Source organism: Equus przewalskii, chromosome 21 (genome assembly GCF_037783145.1).
Source record: "Equus przewalskii isolate Varuska chromosome 21, EquPr2, whole genome shotgun sequence".
Taxonomy (NCBI): Eukaryota; Metazoa; Chordata; class Mammalia; order Perissodactyla; family Equidae; genus Equus; species Equus przewalskii.
The window spans coordinates 14,625,347-14,634,596 of record NC_091851.1 but is presented as its reverse complement, the minus strand read 5'-3'; positions in this window follow the sequence as shown (position 1 = coordinate 14,634,596).

Sequence of the window (9,250 nt, the reverse complement as noted above, 5' to 3'; positions counted from 1 at the left end):
AAGTAGTCAAAAAGCTCCTGAGTTAGCATTCATGGAATTTTTATAGGTGCCAGGTAGTATGCTAAGCTCTTATGATGGCTAATTTTATATGTCAACTTGACTGACCCATGGGGTGCCCAGACATTTGGCCAAACATTATTCTGGATGTTTCTGGATGAGATTAACATTTAAACTGATAGACTGAATAAAGCAAATTGTCCTGCCTAATATGGATGGGCCTCATCCAACCAGTTAAAGACCTGAATAGGACAAAAAGACTGAGTAAGAGGGAAATCCTCTTGCCTGATTGCCTGGGCTGGGTCTTTTCTGGCCTTTAGACTCACACTGAAACACCATCTTGGATCTTAAGTCTGCTGGCATTCAGACTGGAACTCACACCATCAGCTCTCCTGGTTCTCAGGCCTTTGGACTCAGACTGGGACTACACATTGGCTGACCCGGGTCTCCAGGAGACTGCAGCTCTTGGAACTCCTCAGTCTCTGTAATCATGTGAGTCAATTCCTTATGCTAACTCTCTTGAGATATATGTGTATATATCCTATTGGTTCTGTTTCTCTGGAGAACCCTTAATATAGCACTATCTTACTTAATCCTCAACCTAACCCAATGAGTAAGGTGAGTTCATTATCTCCCTTTTACAGATGAGTAAACTGAGGTTCAGTTCATCCTGATAGAAAGAGGCCCAGGTGAGCCTATCTCTAGAACCACCAGGAAGCAGCCTCTGGTTATGTGAAAGAAAAAAGACCTGAAGAATGTGAATGGGCAGGCGGGATTATGTAAATGGAAAAAACCATTGCAATCTTCTGCAGCAGATTACAAGAAGAAAAACAAATCAAATAATGCTGTATGTAAACAAAAGCTCTCTTGAGGATAAAACCTTGTTGAGGCATGCTCTGTACAGCCCCCATAGAGCTCAACATCAGTCTGGGCACCTAATAAAAAAACAATATTTTTCCCGATATCAACAAAATTGTGGAGAAACTGCAGTGAGAGAAGTCACCTTGATGGTCATTAGCTAAATTCATCAAGACTGCAGCTGGAACCCTCCGTTGCACTAGTGAGTTGGTCATTTGTACCTACATTTAATTCTACTTAACTCATTTCTGCTTCCATTTATTCTTATTTTTCTAAATTTAGCCCAAAGGCTGAATTAACCCAGCCTTAATATCCATAATCAGTTGGGTCTGGCTCACTGGAAAAGTGTTGCTATGCCCTCTTGGAAATGACATTAAAGCAGGCAAAAGAAAAATGTGCCCAAAGCTGTTCAGGCCATTAGGCAGATGAGACTAGAGTCATGCTTCCTTGGAAAAACATCAGTGTGGTATTATAAAATATTATAAAAATAGTGGGGACCAGTGGGCAGCAGGTGCCATCTGTCCCAGATGCTACTTCCAAGCTTCTGCATTTGCATTTTGGGGCTGGGAGCAGTAGGCCACCTTAAGAAGCAGCATAGGAGGTATTCACATTTCCAATAGGAATCCAACAAAAATAAAAACGTTTTCCTCACACTGTAAGCAGTTTCAAAGAAATGGTTTGCCTTGGGATTTTCAGTAATTTACATGGTGGTTCTCAGAACAATTCTTCGTTCTCTCTCTTTTTTCTTTTTTGAGGAAGATTGGCCCTGAGCTAACATTAGTACCCATCTTCCTCTATTTTATACGTAGGTCATCTGCCACAGCTTGGCTTAATACACAGTGCACAGGTCCGCACCTGGGATGAGAAGGGGCAAACCTCAGGCCGCCAAAGCAGAGCGCTGAACTTAACCTTCAGGCCACCGATGGTCCCTTCATTCACTTTTTTAAAATAATGAATTTATTTCATTAAGGTGTCAGAGAGTTAATCCAAGTTGGAATCAGTAGTTCACTTCTTGAAATACATTTTACAACTAGATCCTAAATGTTTTCATTTGCATAATTTCTGAATGTCACTTCTGTTAATATTTTTTTGTACTTTCTCTCTGCGTCAAAAGTTTTCCATACGTTTCATCTTATTTCCCATGATAAATTCAGATTTCAAAAGATAAGTTTAGAAATGCCTCTTTTCATCATCACAAATTTGAAATATTTCCTCATTTATTCTCAATGTCTAGTGTTTACCAGCAAAACTTAACTTAGGTTATTTCTTGTAAATGCTTCTGATAATCATAAAAGAAACTTAAGTCATCTTCCTAAAATGGTATAAGATAATCACTTTTAACCAATCCTGCTATCTGGAAATCCCCATTGTAATGACCAATCATTGTAAAGGTTAAATAAGCTCCTTATTTTCACTTTATAAGTCCTCCTCTAATGACATGTTTCTGAGCTTCCTATCAGTTTTGGGTTTGAAAATTCCCAGTTCAAGGACTGTTCTGTACACAATAAACTCTTACTAACCACTAAAAAAAAAAAAGTTTATGTTTATCGTTTGTACATCTATCTGCCTTTCTAAATACTATCTGATATAGTTTAATTTATATTTAAACTGTATATACCATTTTATATTTATATTTAATTTTATATTTATATTTGACTTCTTATACTATTTACTATTGGCAACCAGTACATTTAGGAAATGATTTAACAGACTTTTCAAATAATGTATTTTAAATCATATATTTTATTTTTTCTAAAAACAAGATTAATCAAGACATCTGCCTGTTTATATGAGCCACAATATCGTTTTCAACCTCACTCCGCAATCACAAAATTTTCACTTACCTCACAGATAGCCTAGGTGCTTGAGCACCGTGAAAACTTAAAGCCCTTATTAATATAAAATAGAACTTCGCTGTGAAAGGATAGAATTAAATTTGCTGACTTTTGCTTACAGCTAGCTTATCTTCTCCTTCACTTCTTTTCTCCCTCTGTAGTAGACAGAATAATGCCATCCCCCCAAAAAGATGTCCATGTCTTAACCCCCAGAACCTATTAATTTATTTCCTTAATAGAAAAGAGACTTCATGGATGTGATTAAGGATTTTGAGATATGGGAGATTACCCTAGAGTATCTAAATGGGCCCAATACAATCACAAATTTCCTCAAAAGGGGAAAGCAGGGGAAGAAAAAGAGGTCAGAGAGATGCCATGTGAAAAGTGCTTGGCCCTGTGTTGCTGGCTTTGAAGATGGAGGAAAGAGGCCCTGAGCCAAGATACGTGGGTCGCCTCCAGAAGTCAGAATAGAGAAGGGAATGGATTCTCCCCTGGCGCCTCCAGAGAGGAACACAGCCCTGCTGGTAACTTGATTTTAGCCCAGTGAGACCCATTTCACAGTTCCAACCTACAGAGCTGTGAGATAATAAATTTTTGTTGCTTTAAGCCACTGAATTTATAAGTAATTTGTTATAGCAGCAATAGAAAACTAATACACCTCCATTCCTTCTTTTTCTCTTAGCAAATGTTTATTAAGTATATACCATACTAGACCTTGGATTAAAAGAAAAATGAGTTAGAAGATTGAAAATACTGCTGTTGTTTTCCCATTTTAAAATTATCTAATAAAGAAAATGCTATGTCCCTTTCCTCTTGCAAATCACGCTAAAACAAAAGGAAATGAGAAACAGAAATGTCACTCCATAACCCATGACAAATACTTAACTAAGGGCTGCCACATTCAGTGAAGATCAAATAATGATATGGACAAATGCTGAGAGAAGACACCCCATAGCAGTAGATCTGTGACTACTAAGACTGAGACAGCACATTTCTCCAAAGCAGACGGCCCACCCTTGGGGGGTTGTTTTTTTTTGAGATATAATTTACATGTGATTTTGTCTTGAACAACAGGAAGGAGGATTATCAGCTGGTAGTGAGAGCTTTCCTGGGCCAACCTTGTTATCAAAGAGTCAGGGCTGATGAAGATTCACACAGATGAACTGTATTTCTAGGAAGCAGTCTCCGTGCAGCTGAGTAGAGGAGAGAGATCCATGGGAACAGCCCTGAAGCTGCCTTTTTGTGGGCTGGAAAGAGGGAAATGCAAATGTATTTCACCAAGATCTCAGAGAAGATGTCACAAGACGTAAGAAGGAGTTAAGGTAAGAGAAAGAATAGAAGAGAACAACAAAATCACAAAAATGAAGGCCACAATGAGAAGCACAAAGAAAAAGATCTTGCTGAATAACACAGTAGCAGACATGGAAGATGGGATTAAGAAAAGTGAGCAAAATAAAATACAAAAGAACACAGAGTAAAGAAGAATTAGAAAGAAAATGATATGTGGAAGACCAAACAAGGCAATCTAATGCATATATAACATCTCTAAAATAGAGAAATGAAATAATAGAACATAAAATATTTAAAGATATAATCCAAGAAAATGTTTCAAACATAGTAATTTTGAAATTAAAACTTGAAAAGTTATGCTATCTTTCATCATTAAATTACCATTGATGCAAAAATATCCTAGTAAGATGATTTTACTTCAAGGATAAAGAAAGAATCCTTTGGGAAAGTGGGTACAAAACTTAATCACCTTTCAGGGGGAAAATGCCAGGCTGGCCTCAGACTTCCTCACAGCATCCTTAGATGGTAGAAGCAAAACCTACAAAGTCCTCAAGGAAAGAAAAGATAAACCAAGAATTTTATACGAAGCCAAACAATCATTTAAATATACAGTGAACAGACAGGTATCTTGACATGCGATTATTAGGGAATACAGATTCTATAAACCCTTTAACAAGAAATTATCAGAGGCCAAATGTCTACAAACCAGCTTATGAACGGAGGAGACAGAGCAAATGGACCAGCAGTGAATTTGTTTCATCATAAGACTAAGACTAAATCAAATGTCAATCAAACCCTGAAAATGTAGGAATCATATAAGCTGGATTCAGGAAAGGAAAGAGGAGAGAAGGTGGAAAGTAGTGTAGGTATACTGATAACCTTCACAGGTAGGTGTCAAAGATGATATTATAGACCAAATAAAGCACGTAATGGAAGTGAAGATACAGTTAAAGCTATGAACATAAACATTAAATAAATACTGTAAGCAGCTAAAATTGTGGATGGTGAAGAGGAGGAGGAGCAGGAGAGCAGTAGAAATAGATGACTTTTATTATTGCTCATAGCAAGGAGTAGTAATTAATTCTACAGATATGATAAAGGAAGTCACATCCACATGTGATATGAAGTCATTAAATAGATGAAGGCTGCTCTACATGTATAGATATCATTTCCAAAATAGGTTAAATTTAGGAAGCAGAATAGTGTGTAGAAAGAAGAAAGAATATATGTATGTAAGTTGGTATAGTCAAGACTCACAGGCAGGATAAAGAAGGGACAGGAATATAACGATTTCCTCTCAGTACTTGAAGGCTTGAGGATGGGAAGCAGGCCTTAGTTTTCATGCCTTTGCAATTTTGTATCTTGTGTATGTATTACCTATTTTAAAATACACATTGTTATTTCTTTTGCAAGAAAAAAATGAGTTAGAATCCTGATTTTGCCCTCCAGAGTTTCAAACTCCTTTAAGGTGAAACAGACAACCAGACGAGTGCCCTAAAATAGAAATGCACAAGGTGCTTGGGGGAAACCTAAGAGGCTACTTCCTCCTGGAGGGGTTAGGGAAGTTGAGTCTTGACAGGAAAGAAGAATGATTTAAGAGATATTTATAAAACAGAGTCAATCAATACGACTTAATGACCGCTTGAGGTGTAACGTGAGGCTGCAGAAGAAGTAAAAAATGAGTCACTGGATCTGGTTCCAGCCACTCGGGGGATGGCAGGGTCATTCATTTTTAGTTCAGCAAACATTCCAAGCACCATGTAGAGCGTTGGGGATTAGAAGTTAAATAAGAAATGGCCCCTGCCCTCAAGGAATGTGAAGTCAGAGAATGCATTGTGCTGGATGGCAGAGATAGCCTCAATTACTCATCGCTCCCTTTGCAGCACCCTCCCACCATAGACAGGTTACCCTGCCCTGTCTCTAAACTCAGGGCCCAACCCAGCAACTTGCTTGAGGTGATGAGATGTTAGCAGACATGATGCCAGCAGAGATGTAAAATGGGCTTGTGCAGTGGCACTTCCACTCTCTAGTATCTCTGCCATTGCCATGAAATTGAGATGAAAGCCCTGTATGAACCAGCTAATACGGACACATTCATTTCTGGTTGCATTGACGCTATTTTGAAACGTGGGGGAAAAAGCATAAACATCACATAGATCCTTTGCTATTAATTATTTGTCTGCAAATCTGCTATAATTAACAGAATATTATATATGTAAGGAGAGCCTGGTGGCTGCATCTGTTCCATAGAGTCAGGCCTATGCCATGACTTTGTGCAAATTAGAGAAAGGTACCCCTTCTTTGAGGCAGGTAGTCTGGTGCCAGGCAGAAGGCTTGGCAAAGGGTGAACTCAGCCACCACTTGCCCCATTGGCTGGGCATTCTTGTGCAGTGGACAACCTGTCCTACCACAGGCGGTAGCCCTGCCTGAATCCTAGATAGGACTCTCTTTAGAATCAGAAGCTCAAGTGGGTGCCAGAAACTCAGTGTTCTCATGGATTAAGAGCTAGTGCATTTGTCAGGTCACTTTATACAGTCTAGAAAAGGGAACTTCTTTGAGGAAACATCTATAAAATACAAGGAAAAACATTTTTGACCAAGGGGTAAATTCTAGGCTTTATAGAGTTCTGTCAATATTCAATTAATCTTGTCTTTGTCCTGTGACTGGATTTTGTTGAACTGGTGTGCCTACAACTTCTGAAATGGGAGTTGGGGTCCCAGCATGCCGTCAGCTGGACACGCAACCTGAACAAGTCACACAGGCTCTCTAAGACTTAAGACGTTCATCAATTTGTTGAAATGATTGGATCACATGATCCTCTAATTCACTTCTAGGTGGAAAACTGTGAAAATCCATTATTTTTATCTTGGCCGGCATGAACCACAATGGCAAAAATGACTGGAAAAACAAGGTCCAAGAAATTCATTTTAAGTGTGGGTGAAATTTTTGGGCTTCCTGAGACATAGAGGAACAATAAATTTAACTGAATTGTACTTTTGTTGTGATTCCAACCACATTGAGTCAGTGAAGGAAAGAAAAGAACACTGAGTCTTGTTGAATGCGTGCGATTGATATTTATAATGTAAGTTAAGGTATTATTCTAATCTTGTTGTGGCATAACAGAGATGGCAGGAGCAAATCATTGTATTTACAAAATGGATTTGTTCACATTTAAAGAATGGAGAGAAACATAAAACCATGCAATTAGGCCAGCAGTTTAGCAGCCTCGTTAAGTAGTGTGTGTATTTTCCATATGCTCTCATTTCATTTTATGTAATCTTGCCATAAACATCAGGTAAGGAGGAACAGTGAATGCACTTGTAAATCATATCCTGTAGGTTAAATGCGGACAGCCATGTTGGAGGCTTTCTAATTTAAAGCCAACAGCGTGTATTCCTCACACTTCAAGGAAATGATTACAAATGTTTTGGCATCAGAGAAAATAATTTAATTGCCCTTTGACTTATTCGGGGAAAATTCTTTATTTTTTATCCAGAAATATGTCATGATTTCACTTGTGCTTTTTGCATAAAACACTTAGGAATTCACTTTAGTATGACACAGAATAACCTTTATTTTCACAGAAGAACCCATTAACACAAGTAGTCAATACTCAGGATACGACACTGTATGAGTAATAGGGAATACGCCAAAAAGTAGTGTGGGGGTAGGACCGGCTTTCAAGAAATTTCACGTGCACATTTTTTAAAAAATGCGAAATTTTACTATCACAGTAGATCAGATAAATAAATTTTGACATATTCATACAATGACACACTAAACACCAATAAAAAGGAATAAACTATAGATACAAGATGCAACATGGAAGAATCTGAGACATAATGAGCAAAAGAAGCTAGACACAAGAGAATACATTCTGCGTGATTCCATTTATACAAAGTTCAAAAGCAGAGAAAGCAATTCTACGGTGTCAGAATAGTGAATACCTGTGGTGGGGGGGGTGTGTGTTTGTGCGTGTGTGTGTATGTATGTTGGGAGGGGTGGAGGTATTGACTGGAAAGAAGCATGAGGGAACTTTTGGGATACCAAAAATGTTCTTTATCTTGATCCAGGTGGTGGTTCACATAGGTGTTTACATAAGTGAAAACACCTTGAGATCTAACTTAAGATTTTCATGAGATTTTTTTTCTAGTGAGGATGATTGGCCCTGAGCTAACATCTGTGGCCAATCTTCATCTCTTTTTTTCTTGCTTGAGGAAGACTGTCCCTGAGCTAACATCTATGGCAATTTTCCTCTATTTTATATGTGGGATGCCACCACAGCAAGGCCTGATGAGTGGTGCATAGGTCTGCGCTCAGGATCTGAACCTGCCAACTCTGGGCCACCGAAGCAGAGCACGCAAACTTAAGCACTACGCTGCTGGGCTGGCCCCAGATTTTTGTGTTTTATTATATCTATGTCATACCTCCATTATGACAATCATCATTATCACCATCATCATCCTCACACAGCATGTCAGAACCTCTGTACTCTAGTCATAATCTAAGCTTGGCTCACACATAGAAAATTCTATTCTTAGGCCAATTTGTTTGGAATGGAATTAAACCCTCTTCTATTTTACTTTTCTTTCTTTTCTCCTTCTACACTCCAATCAACAATTGATTTAACAGAGGTTTACTGCTTTTTTTTTTATTGCCATTATATTCTACATAAACTCAATCCTTGAGTGGTCTTCTTCACTACCATTTTCTTTGGTTCTCAGTGCCTCTAACAAGCAGTCGTAGTTCCTTAGAACACAATGGAACAGACACAAGTTTAGGGAGGAGATACCCTGGGGCCAAGACAGCCCATGTCAGGCCGTCCTTGTGCTGCCCACTTTTCAAAGATGTATGTCCCTTATTAAGGCAAACTGGACAAATGGGCCAGTTGTGATCTTTCCATTTACCAAGGACAGCCTGTGAAGAGTTAGGTGGAAGCTGTGATTAATGTGTCACTTTAAATCAGGACAAGAGATGTACTGCCCTTTCTCTAAAAAGAATACAACGTGATCTTTTGCAAACACAGCTGTGACTATTAACCTAAAGGTTCTTATTGGTGCTATCCTTCTTTCATATAAAGCAACAATAACAAGTAAGACTATAAAAATCTAGGTAAGGACCTGGTTGCATGGATAGTGTGCTTTGGCTTTTCTTGCGGTAAATGTTAATCACGTAACAAGATGTTGTCCTGGAACTGATACCTAGAGCCTGCAGCTGAGCACAAAGAGGTGTTCAGGGATCCACATTCCAGAGAAAGCCTCCATAACGGG